Below are 16,084 nucleotides of genomic sequence, written 5' to 3' on the forward strand. Positions count from 1 at the left end.
AGAGTGACTGCAGAGATGTTTGATAATGCCTAGCAAATATTGTGTTTTTAAGGACGAAATACTTTTTTATTGTGGAATCTAGAGTGACTGCCTGATGAAGATGTTCTCTGTCAGCTGGTTAGTAGAAGCTTTAACAAAATAAACCGTGCTGTACAAAGTGGTACAGAAAATGGCAAATGATGTGATCTGCATGAAGTAATGCTAATCAAATGTTTTGGGGGTTGGAGCTTTTTTAATTTTTAATTTTTCATTGTTTGCTAATGGGTATGCATGGGCTGTTGCAACAGTGACTGATGTCTGGGGCTACTCCATCTCAAGAAAATACTGGAGACATTCACTGTATCTCATAGGAAAACAGCTTGGAAAAGCAACTGCGACGATGTTACAAGGGTTTGTCTGATTGCTTGAAAAAAATAACAGTACTTATCCAAGCTAAATCAGGTAAGCTATCTAATCCTGCATTGGCACGATGGAGCCATAGGTCTCGATGTCCACATTCCTGTTTATTGCAGGTGTAGGGAGTTAAGGTTTCTCTGTCTCGTTAAGTAATGTACCATGTTATCTAGTCTAGAGTCAACACCTCTATGTGCAAAACCTTGGGTTGAAACTGGCATGTTTCTCTGGGGAAAAAAGCATCCTTTAATCTGTTGCAATTAACTATTTCACTAAAAAATTCCCACCAGTCATTTGTGCTAGTGTAGAGAAGATTCAGTTTTTAGTTGCTACTTAATGTTGACTTGACTTGTCCTTTTAGCACAACCTCAAAGCAGCAGTTGTGGCTGACTGCATTTACCACCTCCCATGACCAGACAGTATACACCTCTAAAACCCCTTTATTGTGCATGCAGCTTTTCCTCCAGTTTCTTCTTTAATGGGACAAATACTTTAAAATAACTACTTACTAAGAATAAAAGAGAAATCATACAGTGGGCAAGTTGTTAGTCGGAGTGAAAACACAATAGCTCAGTAGTAGTACATGGGGAAAAGATCTTTGCACGTAACAATTTTTAATGTAAGTAAAAAAAAACAACAAAAAGTAGTTCCCAATTTAATTCTAGAAATTTCCTTTTTAATCAAAAGCCAAGTTACCTTTTCTAAGAAATAAAACAATGTTTTGTAAAGTCACAGGGCTAGAAAGTTACTATTTATAATTCAAGCATTTTTAAAGTGCAAAGGGCTTGGATGCAACGCTGAAATAGTATGTCATGATAAAAGGAAATGGTGAGCATTTCTCAACATTTGCAGTAGAATAGCTGTACTTAAAAAGGAGGTGGGAGAGACATTTCTTATTACTGAGGATTTCCAGAAAGTCATTAAGTAAAACGTGCCACAAAACCAGGGTATAACAGAAATGGTATATTGACAAGGTGTTAATTCATTAGTGTGCTCCATGAGCTCAAAGATGTAAAGATATAAAATACATTATCTGAGTTTGTTAATGCCTTCCTGGTAGCCTGGAGACAGAGAAGGGAAGGAAGGGCTGTTTCAGATGTACTTGTGAGATAGAGGGTAATGTAAGGTAATTTAAAACTTAAGCCCCTCTCCGCTTTGGCAGAAAGTAATGTCCTTTGGGTTGCCCACTGGCAGGCTGTGTCTTGAAGTTTATAGGTGAGATTATTGTAGTGTAGAATGAAGCAACGGCACAGAGATTCCTGCTGTGCCTTGTCTCTCGTCATTGGCAAGGCTACAGAAAACCCCTGGGCTTACCTCCACCTGGTCCCTTTGCTGCCAAATACTTGTAATGCCTTGTGAAATTCTTCTACTGTCCGCTTTTCCCCCCAGACTATGTGGTCTTGATGGTGGTGAGATGTAACGGAGAAGGTCTGTTTAACCCCGTCATCAGAGGACCAGGTAGGAAGGGGTAACTGTGACAAGGAGTTGGTCTTTGTGAAATTTCTCACCCGTTTGGATCTCACCAGACCCTCACAGCTGGAGATGTAGAACTCCATCCACATCAGTAGCATTCGGGTGTTAATAAAAATGAGCAATAAAACGACAAAGTACGAGCCCTTGGAGGCACTCTCAAATGTCACATGCTCCTGTGGTGCTGCAGATGCGTCCCTGCACGCTCCCTGGGCAAGTGCTGTATGTAACTGATGCACATTCACCCAAGCGCTCGCCTTGGTACAAAACTCAGATTGAAATCTCGGGATTCTAAAAGCTGCAGATCAACATCTGGAATGCCTAATGGCTATTTTATTATTGCTTAACTGTCCCTGAGGAGTTTAAGCTTTCTGACCTTCCCCTTGCATCAGTAGCACTCTCAGCTTCATTTCTTGTGAAATATTCAGTAGCTTGCCTTCTAAAGCTTTCCACCTCTTAATCCTCTTATTGTCTCTCTTGATATCAACCTTAGCTGCTGACATGACAGCTTTTTCCAATATGTATGTGAACTAAATGGTTTGGATAAAAGCCAAGGAACATCTTGCCTCTTGGAGAATTGTAGTAAACAGATATTGCATTAAGACCTCGCTACCCAGAGTTAAAAGAATAAAAAAAAAGGGGTAAAAAAAAAAAAAAAAAAGCCTAGCAAACTGTTGCCTGAAAGACAACTTAATTCTATAAAGCTCGTGAAGGACACGAGGCTCGCTGCTCATGGTCAGTCCCATTTGCTGTGGAGTGGTCAGCATCACTGAGCTTGCCACAGATGGGTACAAATGGCTTTGAAGTGTAAATTGCAACTCTTCCACAGAGTGGTTGTATTCTGTTCCTGCAGATAAATTGCTAAAGTGAAAACTAAAGCTTTTTGCCTTTTTGTTTTATTCTGGTTTGGGGTTTGTTTTTTACTTTTTTTCTTTAACCAAGACTTTTATTCAGGAATCCCTTCCCCGCTGCAAGAATCCAGCTACAGGGCAGTGTGGCATCGGTGGCCCTGGACAGTGGCCCCCAGATGCTGGCAGCCCCGTGCCGCAGGGCCAGCACCACCTCGCTGGGTGATTTGATGTGCCAGAGAGCCATGTGCATGCTGAGGCTCAGACTGCTTCCCCCGTCATCACCCCCAGACAAAACTTGGCTGATCCTCACTTCGTATAAGCAAATTTTGTCAAGGGCAGGTCCAGGATGATGCGCGTGGAAGGAAGCCTGCCTTGTCCTTGCTGCTGCTTCCCTCTTCCTCAAAGGGGAGTGACCCGACCATCGGTATCAGGCTTTAAGGCAAGAAGTTGCTTTCTTTTCCCCACCATTTGCATCTCGGGAGGAGGGATGGAAGGGGAAGGAGGAGGTGGTTGTGATTGCTTGTGTGTGGGAGATGCCTTCAGCTCTGACTCCCCTTGCTAGCAGTTTTTTTTAGTGTTGCTGTCTGAACAGCCCCTCAGAGGTGATGCTTTTCATTGGTCACAGAGGGATTCCTAAATAAAAATAATTTAAAATAGCTCAGCGGATTGCTGAGAATGTGAAGACCTTTGAGGCCATATAGCAGCATGTTCGTGCAGTGCTGTGCTAGCTAAAGGCGCCTCCAGGCAGCCTGCCGTGGTCCCCGGTTGTGCTGGGGGCTGTGGGGAGGACAGGGCATGCTCCCGGCATCCCGCTGGCTCAGGGCATCCCGGCACTGGGGTGGTGGTCCAGGTTCCTCAGGGGCTCCCCTGCAGCGTAGTGCCACCTGTTTGGAGGAGGGGGAAAGCTTCTGCCCCTGCCATGTGAATCCAGCAGCGCAACAGGAAAGGAGGGCAGGGAAAAACGAGCTTAAAGCAGCCCAAAAGCTGGCTGGAAACAGGGGTTTGGTTGAACGTGTTCTGCTTCCCTGGGGATGTCACATGGGAGCACCGATCCTCTCTTTCAAAGGACTGTTCGATTAAAGTTTCTTTTTTGAGACTGTATGAGTTAGAAGGATTCATTTTTCAACCTAAAGGTCCTGTCAGTGACTTTTACTGTTTATTTTCAGAGGCTCACGAGCAACCAGACTTGACATATTCACTGGTAAGCACAGTGAGCCCCTTGATAAGGGGAAGTGACGCTAATTGCCCCAGGGAAACATACGGAGAGTGTACTGGTCTGTGACCAGCTCTTCTATTTAACACTCCTGCCTGCACACTGTCTCAGGAGTTGAAAGCTCAGCTTCAGAAATGTCAGGTGATGACATTTTCATTTCCCTTTGAAAACTATTCCACAGTCAAATGGATCTTGCCTTTTAGGAAGCTTTTTTTCCTTTTTTTTTTTTCCTTCCCCCTCTAAACTGTCTTTCTGCCTCAAACAGAAGGCATGCAAAACAGCGTATTTTGCATTTGAGTGCCAAACCTTATTCCTTGGCATTATGGAGACCAGTGAGCATGTTAATGTGCTGCCAGTTCAGCTTCCTTGCAGAAAACGGGTTTTGTTTTTTCAGGTGAGCTGTTTTCAACTGACCTTTTTATTCTTGGTCATTGATAGAAGAGGAGTATCTGCTGCACAGAACGGAGCCTTCTCAAATCTCTTCCGCAGTCAGTCCTGCTAGGAGCTGGAGTTGGGCCAGTCTCGTTCCCCTAACAGCACCAGTTTCTGACAACAAAGATCCAAACAAATTTCCTTTATTATTATTATTATTATTACTGTTACATAGGAGACTTCTAAACTGAGTTTTTCCCTAATGCTGTGATGTCTCAGAAGCCAGCCTTCCCTCGTGCTCCTCCCTGCTTCCTCCATGTGTGTTATTTGCTCCACTTGCAGCCAGGAGCATCAGATGCAGCCTTGAATGAAGGCCAGCATTTGCATAGCTCTCATCAGGTTTGAAAGGGATGCCATGACAAGTTTCCCTTCTGCACAGCTTGGAACAAAATGAAATATGTCCATATGCAGAACACAACTGCAGTAAACGGCAAAAAATGGGAGTCAGAATAGCACAGCAGAACATTTTATCAGCTCTCTTCTGCGCGGGTGAAGGAAAGCTTATAATCAAAAGACTGATAATTTCCTGACACATTCTTCTTTTTTTTTTTTTTTTCTTTGTTTTTTTCCAGTGAGTGGAGGTCCGCTAAAAGGAAAACTTCTCCTGTGCTTTTTGGGTGATAGATGTGGTATGACCCCAAGTAAGGTAGTTACATAAGTGCTGAACTGCATGGTTAAAGGAAATTTTCTTTAAACTAATGGAATGCTGTACATATAGTTATTTATTATAAAAGGAAAAATATGGCTAGATCAAGAAAGAACATTTAAACATTATTCTATGAGAATAAAAAATTAATATGAGGATGGGAGGGTATGCTTTTTATTGTTTCTAAGATGACTGTGCATTTTTTTTAAGGAATAAAACGTGAAATTAATCTTTAGAGAAGCCTATCTGACTTGCTTTAAGCAGTAGCACCACCACATGTCAGGAAGCAGCCAGAGGTCCAAAACACAGTATTAACTCTTAATTTTGTGATTAGAAAAAACTGAGTAAAACCTGCTCGAAGGAAAATATCCAGTAGTTTTGTTAATTCTATGGAAGTAGGATCTCAGTGATATAGCTTGCAAGTGAGATTCATTTTCCAGCTAAATATCCTCTCTACAATTCTTCTTTCATCTTCTCTCAGTTTCAGGGCATTTCTTACACTGTGCCTACGTTGTGTAAGGTGGCAGAGAGCGCTCCCTGACTGCTGCATTGCCCTCTCTCCAAAACTCAGACTTCATCACGGGGTTGCTGCAGCCCTTGCTGCGCTGTCCTTTAGCTTCACCAGAGCATACTCTGGCAGAAGAAGGAAGGTGGAAATCTAGCAGAAAAAAATTATCGTCTTGCCGATGCCCTGAAAACTGCTTTTCCCTTTAAATACCATGTGTATAAGAATCAAGCCTGGGACTCCCATGCTCTGTTAGCTAGATAGTCACATTGAGAAATCGAAAGAGCACTTGAGAGCGCTTTTTGCTCTGAATTCTCCAACTCCCTCGTGCTGTGTATTTAGCGCTGCAGCAAGCTGACCTACAGCGATGCAGCTGGAGCGCCAGAAATAAGAGCGGCACATGTGAGCGTATATGAATTTTTGCTTTGAAGCTAATGATGGAAGATGCTTGCAAGGGATACTAATTTATTTTCTGAAAATATGCAGAACTTTTAATTAACACATGATTTAAGCATTAATTAATGTGAGCTAATTGTTACTGAGGTATGGCTGGCACCTGGGTTCCCTGTCTCTGTATTGTGCTTGAGCCAGGTAAAGAATAACCATTGAAGGTCAATTATCTAGATGAGGCCATTTATCCCCTAAATCCTATGTTTTAAAGTAAACTCATATCAGTGCCATCTGCTTGTGAGAAAAGAGTCAACATAAGCTCACATCACTGCATATTACATTTTTTTAATACGTGGTCCCACACAGGCAGTTTCCTAAAAGTTCTTTCTTCCAAATGACTGTCCTGGTGGTGACTTTCATTGGTTTGGAGACTCTGTGGTAAAAATTTGCATAATTTTGCCATTGTGTTTTGCAAGTCGCCATACGGATGGCATTAAAGTGTTCTGGTACCACAATGCTCTTGTTCACAGCTCATCCCTCTCGGGGAAGAAGCTACGCGCTGTTGTAGTGGTGAGTCCTTAGACATCTGAAAAGTGTTTCCTAGCTTTCTCTTGCTGTGTCTTTATTTTTTATTTATTTATTTATTTATTTTAAAACGACATTTGCCCTTTTTCAAGTAGCCAAATAGCCTTGTAATCAAAAAGGTGTCTTTGCTGTTCGGTATCTCGGTTGTTTCGTGCCATTGCTGAGCAGAGAATGCAGAGTCTGTATCCTGGTATCTTTAAGTTTGTCACAGACTGAAAACAAGATGCTCCCAAAATGGGGTTGCCAGGTGTTCTTGCAAGCCAGCTCTTCATATTTAGGCATTTGAAAGAGATTGAGTGTGTGGATTTTCCTTAGAAACAGAGCTCTTCGTTAGCTTCAGCAGGTATCGGTACCTTCGGATCTGCCGACTGCCTCTTTGTGTGCTTTTTGCGATAGGGCGGTAAATCACAGCCTGGTGTCCGATGCGGCCAGCCAGCTGACTGATCCCAGCTATGGGGAGCCACTTGTCATTAAGGATGTTGTCCCTCCTTACATTAGAAATGAGAGAAGTGCTCTTACCTCCTCGGAATACTGGAGATCAATATACTCATGCTCCTGAAGCATCCAGAGCATTGCATCAAATGTGAAACAAATATCAGCTAATTTGTAAATAAAGCTTAACGTTTATAGTTTGGTATGAGTGCATCAGGCCACTGGAATTTGGTCTTTGAGATCCATCTCTGGCTTCTTCTGGTGACTCGAGCCTGGTTTCAGGACAGGGAGAGGCGGGCACGTTAGCCGCACCGCGTTTGCTGGGAAAACGCGTTAGATGCCTTCCAGGCTGGACAGATAACAACCTACGCTCAAGTTCCGATACGTGCTTTGTTCTAAAGCACAGTGAGTGATAATAGCAATAAGAAAAATACTATATGTTTTTAAACCCTATTGCACAAGTTAGGGTATTATCTAACGAATGCCTTGCAGGCGCAATTCAGAAAATGAAAAGCTTGCTTGTGTGTCAGAGGAAGCAAATGATTTCATTTATTCTGGAAAGTTTTCTAAATGGACTTGAGGCTCCAAGATTATTAGATACTGACAACAGAGGAAGTCCAAGGATTTGCTTTTAAATCATAGGCTTATAGCCAGTTGTCACTGCATTTAAATAGTTGCTCATGTAATGGCAAGTTCCAAAAAACAGGCAAAATAAAATTATACGACCATGAGCTGTGAAAAGCTAATGAGTTATCTAATTCACTGTTTAGATTACAGTTGTTGCTAATGCAGCTGAAGCTCTGGGATACTTATTTTCTGTTTATCTCTAAGGAATGTTTCAGGAATGTATTTTTTTAAACCATCCTGTCTCCTATTGTCTCAAAGGTTTTCAGAAGAATGCTGCCAGTTGTTACTCGTATTCTTGCTTCATATGGATGCAGTTTCTCACTGATCTAGCTAGGAAAAACAGGCAACTTCCTTGGGATGTAAATTCCACAGGGAAATGCTGGGACTAAAAGGGTTGTTCCCTTCTCCCCAAACTTCATTTATACTCAAATTATCCAGGAACACAACAGCACTAGTACTGCCAAATTGACCCGAGCATGTTAGAACAGGAGCATCAAACGTGTTTCTACCTTTTTAAAATAGAGCAGCATCTTGACAACAAGCTTTTCAGAGGAATCAGCTCTTTCCTGATTTAATTGTATGTGAATAGGCAAACAACTCATACTGTTCACCGAGAAAGAAGAGGCAATGACATAAGCACTCCGCATCAATGTTTTCTCAGAAAGGACATCTTAATGAGGTGGTTTGTTTTTCCTTAGCTGGCAGGCGAGCAGTTTGGGTAAAGCTTTATCTCTTCTAGCTGATCAAATTTAAAACTCTATCTGATCAAATGTAAAACTCAAGGAAATTTAAGTGAGCGTTGTTTCTAAATCAACTGTTTAATTTGTTTTGAATAACATATGTGTAAAAACATACTTGGAAAAAGGGAAAATTGTCTTTTTCTTTTCTTTTTCTCTCACCAGGCTGGATGGTGTCAGGGAGAAGCCACGTGCAGTCCTCCTTCATGGGGTGAACCAGGAGCTTCACGGAGCAGGGGCCAAATAACCCTCTTCTCATGCAACCCAGCACACCTTTCCTAGAGAAACAGCCCGTTGGTTTTACTCATTAAAGCCGATTCACTGCGGCGAGCCTTGTACAGCTGGCAGGGTGAGCTACAACATGGAAGCTGAAAATGTGGGGGGAAAGGTGGAACTGAAAGAATTGGTAGGAAAAGGAGGGGGGAAAGGGAGTGACATGGTAAAAACTGTTGTAATGAAGCATTAACTCATAAACCTTCATTTGAGAACCTAAACAATTAGCAAAGTAGCAACAGAGTGACCAGAAGAAGAGAGTGTGAGGTCCTGTGGCGTTGGGGTTAGTGCTGTGGTTAATAACCCTTCTTCCTCAGAGGCTGGCTCTTCTCTGCTCTTTGAGGAGGGAGAAACAAATGGTGTAAACGGGCTGTGCCCGACCTTTGGGCACAAGGGAAGAGAGACGGAAAGGTAGATGTATCCTGCAGTTGAGTTGCACTCTTACATTTTTGCAAGAAGTTTTTTGTGCCCCTGCCAAGCACAGGAGGGAGCGGGTCTCTCCGTGGCTGAGAAAAAGTGTCCCAGTAACAACATCTGAGGAGCAGAAGTTTGACAAAGAATTCAGTCTCCCCATGGATGAGTCTCTTGATTTAAATCCTAGCAGTTTGTAGGCTGATGTATTTAAAGACCTGTGAATAAATAGTTATGACGACCAACAACAACAACTGATGGATATTTTCTCATAACCCGGTCTCAAGTAAGAAACCCAAGAAATTTTCAGTATGTGCTGTCTGTGCTGTAAAAGCAGCTTTGCATCTGATGCAAGAGAAGTGATCACAGCACAACAATTAAAAAAATTGGCAAGCACCTTCATGTCATAAGTATTTAAAAAAGAAATAAATATGGAAAACCTCAAAAACATTCAAGGTGCCTTAGGGAAAAAAAACCCCACGAGTCAGAAACCCCCAAATAAATGTTGTGCTTCTATGGAGCAGTTACCAGGGATGGGACACCATGACTGCAGAGCAACCGTTTCTCTTTAGAGGTTCCGTTTCTGCCCTGCTGCCTTTCACGTGTTGCAATACACCAAAGCAGGGACTGAAATGTCAGATGTGCTTTGTCTGTGTTTGTGTTGTCTCTGGTAACTTTGCTCTTCCAAATATGTAACTGGATAATAAGGTTATTGATATAATAAACCCTTAGGATAGCGGACTGTGGAAAGCAACCGGTCTGATCTGGGATGTTCTGAGACATTTTATTTTACTAATAATTGCAGTAACAGCTCACGATGACAGCAGTGAGTGCCAAACAAAGATAAGGACCGTTGTACGAATTCTGTCTGTGATTGATCTTTTTCTGGAAGTGTGCTGTAGTTTTCTTCTGTTTCTTGTAAGAGAAAAAGGTTTCTTTTGGTGGAAAAGTAAATTATCTTTCTCAGCTGTTTGTTTAGTCATTTCTCCTTGAGGTTATGAAACAATGCAGCTGTTTCAAGCACTCCAGATCGCCTTGTCTTAGTTAATCATTTACTTACTCTGAGAGTTTGGCAGTGAAGGCCAAATAGCCCTTGAGCACATCATAAATTTTAGTAGAACCTTCCAAGAGAGCCACCCTGTGAGAAGTACAGTGCCATCAGCTGATCTTTAGTCATGCACTGGATTTCTTTCTGACAGTCGTTCCAAGAAAGTGTGGTAGAGAATGGATCTAAACTCAGTTCTTCAGGCTGCAAGCTTACAATAACAAAGCAGGGCATTCCACTACTGCTGTATAGCTGACTTCCGTAGGTTGCTACCTGGGTGATCATTGCTTTTGCTGCCTTTTTCAGATGTAGTCCTTGAAAAGATCTTTGCAGAAATAGTAGTCCCAACACATTTCAGAACTATTGATCCCAGCTCTTGGAAAGAAAATGAAAACTAACTGTTAGCAGATTCTTCTATGGTTTTAATTTCCCTAACAAAATCTCATTACAGTTGGCACTGTTCTCATCCTTTCTTTTGTGAGACTAATTATCTTGAGGATAACTCTTTCATTTATGATTTCTCCAAGAAATCAAAAGTCCAAGGATAAGAACATTTCTTTCCTATTCTTGAAAAAAATAGTGCAGGGATTATACTTATTATTATTTTAGACAGTTGTTCTAATGCCTTTGTGATGGCCAAGTACCACAGAATCTATCACAGGTTACGATGTTTCTACGTGTTGTGGAGGTGCCACTCACTCTGAGATACTCTTTTCGAAATACTGAGGCTGAACAGATCCAATGGGTCGGTGCCTTCTATGGTGCAAACAGTAAGTACACGAAGCTACCATTTGAATTATGATAGTTTTATAATGACCTTAAAATATCATTTATGTGCAGCCATGCTGATGGGCAGTAACACCAGAGTATCATTTGGGATGCCACGTAGTCATGGCTTTTCACAGAGTCCAGTTGATTAAATTTCTCTTTAGCCAGGTTTAACATTGTTAAACTACTTCAAGCACAAGCCGTGCCAAGTGACCTGGGCTACTACAACAGAAATCAGTCAGACCTACTGTATTTTGAGAAGAATCCATGTAGATTCTATGTAGTTTTGTTGTTGGGGTTTGGTTGGTGGGGTTTTGGGGTTTGGTTTTTTTTTTGGTCCTTCACCTGCCTTTGGGGGCAGGCTTTTATTAGTCTCTTTACAGAGACTAACAGGTGATGTAAGAACCTTTGGGTTTAGCTTGTGCCTTACACGTGACGGAGATGCTTGGTTTATTGTTGTTTGCCCTCTCCCCTTTTCCAGCTCTGATTTTACAAACACTTTGAAGCTCTCCATCATTTCCCTCGGTTCTTCCTCTCATTGTCTTGGCCTGACTCACCATAGGGCACTATCATCGTAGTCATGATGGTCTAGGCATCTAAAAGAGGTGAGATTTGGAAAAGGAGATCAAAGCTTGCACCCCCCCTCAGCTCCACCTCCTGCAGCAGGTCCAGTGAACATGTGTTTGCACCATTGGTGGTAGTTCTTAGTAGGACCGGGATCTAAAGCTGCGATCTTTGCTTCCATAGTTTTGTCTGAAGTGAAGTAGACCTCAGAAAATAATAGCCCTCTTTGTGTGTGTTATAGAAAAATATTCATTTTTCAAGCAAATTTAATTTTATTATTTAAAACGTGAGGACAATGGAGATCCCAGCTATATACAGAAACACTTTGAATGCTGGGCTGCTGGGCAGGTGACACAGCTTCTTTGGGCTGCTGGGATAATTTCTTTAGCAGCAGGAGAAGGGTCTGTTATTATGGCAAGCTAATAACACCTTTGGAGATGCAAAATAGCATGGAAATGATTGTGCTATTTAAAAAAAAAAAGATATGGAAAGGCAGTGACGAGGCTTGGTTGTGGAAATGGAATGGGATAGCATTGTGGCAATACTCAGTCATTTTTCAGTGAGGTTGGATGAACAGTATAGAAAAAGTTTAAAAAATTAAAAAAAAATAATGAATTTGTTGCCTGTGTTAGCCAGGAACTTTTGACAAGAACTGCCTAGGGGGAAAGGAAAAGGCAAGTTTGGCTTTTAAAAAGAAGGAAGCCCCACTGGAAATAGGAGATGCTTTATTTAGTGAATAATCTTTACATTTATTTTGGGTTTTGACTCAGTAGTCTTTTTGTGTCTTCAGAATAGACCCAAAAGAACTGTAGTTTCAGTTATAATTTCTAAATCATCATTAACACACTACCATATGCATTACCCAGTGATGCTTTTAGAAGAAAGTTCAAAGTTGCTGGGTTGTTGGTGGTTTGGTTTGATGTTTTTTTGGTGTTTTTTTTTTTTTTTTTCTTTTTCTTGACATTTAGCTAGGGAGGTTGTCAAATATGACAATAAATCCTGATTCTGAATTTTTAGAAGGAATGTCTTAGATACCTTAGATTCACAGAAACAGAGAATTGTTCCTAATGTCTTGGTCCATGATGTAACTGCAGGACAGCCTTGCCTTGGGACTACCCCTGTGTGTCATTAAATCCCACCGACTGGGAAATATTTGTTCTGCACAGCCCCAATATTCCATTGCAAATCTTTTTTTTTGTGATTAATTGTAACATCACAAAATTCCATTACAAATACACTCTAGCCAAGCATAGTGAGTGTTTAGTTCTCTTAGGTTCAAGTCTAGTGAAAAAATGCTCAAACTGAAGCTTCCTTGAAGGGATCTGACAAACTTACTCCAAAGAATATTCAGATAATCCTCTAATTTCCCACAAAGCATACAGAGGGCATCCAGGACACTAATAACTCTGGGATGGTTGTGTGTTCTTTGCTTATTATGTGCCTAATATTCCCCATATAATAGAGCTTTCACTTTGTGATCTCCAAATAAACTTATTTGCATGTCAAATATTTCAGCCTTCCAAGATGACAGTCACTGAAAGACTATGTAGCTATTACTCTGTTTTGGCCCACAGAGGAACATTTCTTCAAGGTGAGAAGGCAGAGGCAAACCACACGTGCCTTTTCCTTTTTTTTTTTTCCCTTTTTTTTTTTCTCTCTAAACTGTGGTGAGCAGATTTGCATTATCATTACAGTCTTAGATATTTTAATTTTCAAACCAATGCACTTGAAAGCTTAAATAACCTTTTTGTCATGGTGGGAAATTGACTTAGATGGTGGGGTGACTTATAATTTAAGCAAAGTTCAAATCTCATTGGCAGGCGAGTCTGCTTAAGTGTAACCATCTGTGACAAAAAAAATTTGGCAGTCACTGCAACCTAAGGCAGCAAACACAGTACAAAATAAAATCACCTTAAGAGGTACTTTTTGTGGGTTTTTTTTTTCCTGAGTGTCACCAAAGTGTATAAAAATTGAAATATAAGATTATAGGTCATTTATGCAGGTCTTTTATAAGGGAACCTTAACCTTTTAACACATCATTTACACAGAATTGCTCCTGAAGTAAATCTTTCCATCCCTAATTAGTGGAAGGATTCCCATTCCTGTTGGGACCTGCACCAGCTCTCTCTGATATCAGCATGGCGAGGCTCTGACCCTGCCTACAAGCTGAAGCAATCCGCCATTTAGCAGCTAAGTTGTTAGCACAGGTTCTTTACGGAAAGATTGGTCATCAACCCTATCCGGCTCCAGCGTAGGCGATAATGTATATAAAATGCTGCTGAGTGGATTTGGATGTGGTATGGGAGCAAGGGCGCTGCTAAAGCCCAGTGTGTGAAATGCAGCTCATCTGACTAAAGATGTTGGGATTTCAGAACCCAGGTGATGGGCACAGAGTGGTCCTGGCTTTTTTGGGCATTTGGCCCATGTCAGACAGATCCAGGTCTGGCACGGAAAAGAAGTTCCCTGGGCGCACCTTGCTGGACAGCCCGTGGCTGCGGCACACGGCGCAGGTGCCACAGCTACTGTGAGGGCTTTAAGCAAGTCCTTGTGAAGACTCGCTTCAGTCCCCTTAAGCTGCTGGTGCTGACAGATTACACGTTTGGGCATGCTGTTCCCTGGCTGACGCTCCTAGTGTGACAAGACTTGATTTTTATTTTGATCCCAGCTGTCGTTTTCATCAGGTTTAAGCTCACTGCTGTTTAGGTGCACGTTTTCTTGTATCCTTCATAGCCGTGGAGTCCGAAGGCTGATTTCTCAGAAGTGCTTCACCTTGACCTTATTTCTGTCTGCTCAAGTTAATAGTGTTGGGCCAGCGGAGTGCTCTTTCCCTGCCCGTTGCTTGTAATCTGCTTGTTTGCTGCAGGCTGAGGTGCAGATTGTACCTGTCATATACACACAGCTGGATGTCATAAATGATTCACACCTATTTTCACACAAGTGCACTTTTTATAAAAGTCCTTGTAGTAGCTGCTCTATAAACTCAGCAAGGCGACGAGCCCAGCAATGTAAATAGGAAAGGGCCAAGGGTCTGCCGTGTGTTTTGCATCACAACCTTTCCTACCCTGAAAACAGAATTTTAATCACAGAATCAGCTACTTCAGCTCAATCTGCTGAATCTGCATCACAAACTTGTGGCTTTCCTTTTGTGGTGCTTTTTGTTTGTTTGTTTGTCTCAGGCTTGCCCAGTGGCTGTCTTGCCCTGTCACAAGTAATTCTCGCTCTGTGCCTTTATTGTTACATCCCACTGAGCCTGACTAAGGGCTCTTTCCAGGAATTCACTTGCTTTAGATATCTATTAAAATGTTTGGGTTCACGATATATTTTTTTTTTTCCCAGCACTGTTGGCGTTTCTCCTACTTATTTTTCGAACTATAAAAACAGTTCATTTGTGATAACTGCTCAACAGTAATAAAGTAACTGTACCTACCAGGCAAAGTTTTCCAATCTGAGCTCTAAACAGTTTGTTCAGTTGCTACAGCTGTTTGGGCAAATTCTTTACCTATCCAGGTATTTGTGTGGATTTTGTAAATGTTTAAGCTGAAATGGACACCTAAAGTCAACTGCTGAGCCCAGCAGAAAGCAGCACACATAAAACTTGGAAGGTACACTTGGTGGGGGGAGAGATATCAAAGCATGGGTGACATCTTGTAAAATGCTGAGCACAAAGTTAAGAGGAACGAAGAGATATGCTAAAGAGTGCCGGCTTGCAGAAAGGGAATGTTGAAGAGTTGTGTGGTATTAATGTAGTGAAATCTTTAGCTTCTGCCCTGCAGAGTTGCTTTCCATTGCTGGAAGTCTCCAGGTGGCTGCCTGTTAAGTAGTGTCAAGAAAAGAGTCCCTGCAGGTTCCCTGTTTGGAACTGGAAAGCACTCCATCACAAAGGATGGCAGGAGCCTAAGCCTCGGTTTCTCCAGCAAAAAGCAAGTGAAATGACCTCTGAAAGTCACTTGTTATTCTCCAGTGTTCAGGCTGGGGAGCCCTGGGCCACAGTGCTGCCCAGTGCCACCGCAGCGCGCACTGCCTAGTGCCACCCTCACTTCAGATGCCAGCTAAACACTGGAATAACTTCTGAGGGACCAAAATAAATAATTTCTTCTGAAAATACAGACTCTTCTTTTGTTCTAAGCAAGTGGTTTAATGACAACATTCACTTTTCCATCTTTTCCAGAGTCTCGTCTATCTCTAGCATTATATTCATTTCATTTGCACGTCCCTTCATTGTTCAATCACTTTTAAATATTAAGTCCATTATCTTGGTTCTCTGTCATATTTAATGAACTTTTCTGTGATTTGTTCTATTTTAAGTACTGGTTGCCAGATCTCTTTGTTAATGTATCATATTTGCTCTTCCTCATTTTTCCTGCGACATTAGAATCTCTTCAGATCTCATAATGTGCTGCCACATTCCTACATTTTTTATAAACTGAGAAAGCGATACTAGAATGAAATGAAATCTAACCAGCTCCATATATTGCCTCTCTCGCCTGTGAGATCAAAGCCTGCTTCAGTTGGTGTTTACCTGCTCCTTTTTGTTTCCTACACCACTGAGTGTTTTTTCAAAATCTTTTTATTTAGGTGGGGAAGGCAGCTGTAAGGCAAAGAAAGATCGATCTTATAGATTCTCACTGCTGTTGCCTTTAATTCATAAATTGTTTTTTTAACTTTTCCCGTAGTGGAAATGTCACAGAGTCATGTTTGTTCATGTCAGCTAAAACCTCCTTCCTCTCCATGTCCTTCAGCTC

At 41.7% G+C, this 16,084-nt stretch overlaps 1 protein-coding gene across 1 annotated transcript in view; it reads right to left on the reverse strand.

Moving 5' to 3' along the window:
• Nucleotides 1–15,343, reverse strand: part of LOC308059202 (uncharacterized protein C3orf85) — a 64,481-nt gene extending 49,138 nt beyond the window's left edge. The window contains 1 exon segment of the mRNA XM_080376189.1: nt 1–15,343. This exon segment is cut by the window's left edge and continues 16,167 nt beyond it. The gene's annotated coding sequence lies outside the window, so the exon portion shown is untranslated.
• Nucleotides 15,344–16,084: the final 741 nt, after the last annotated feature.

This window comes from Falco punctatus (genome assembly GCF_963210335.1).
Source record: "Falco punctatus genome assembly, chromosome: 2".
Classification (NCBI taxonomy): domain Eukaryota; kingdom Metazoa; phylum Chordata; class Aves; order Falconiformes; family Falconidae; genus Falco; species Falco punctatus.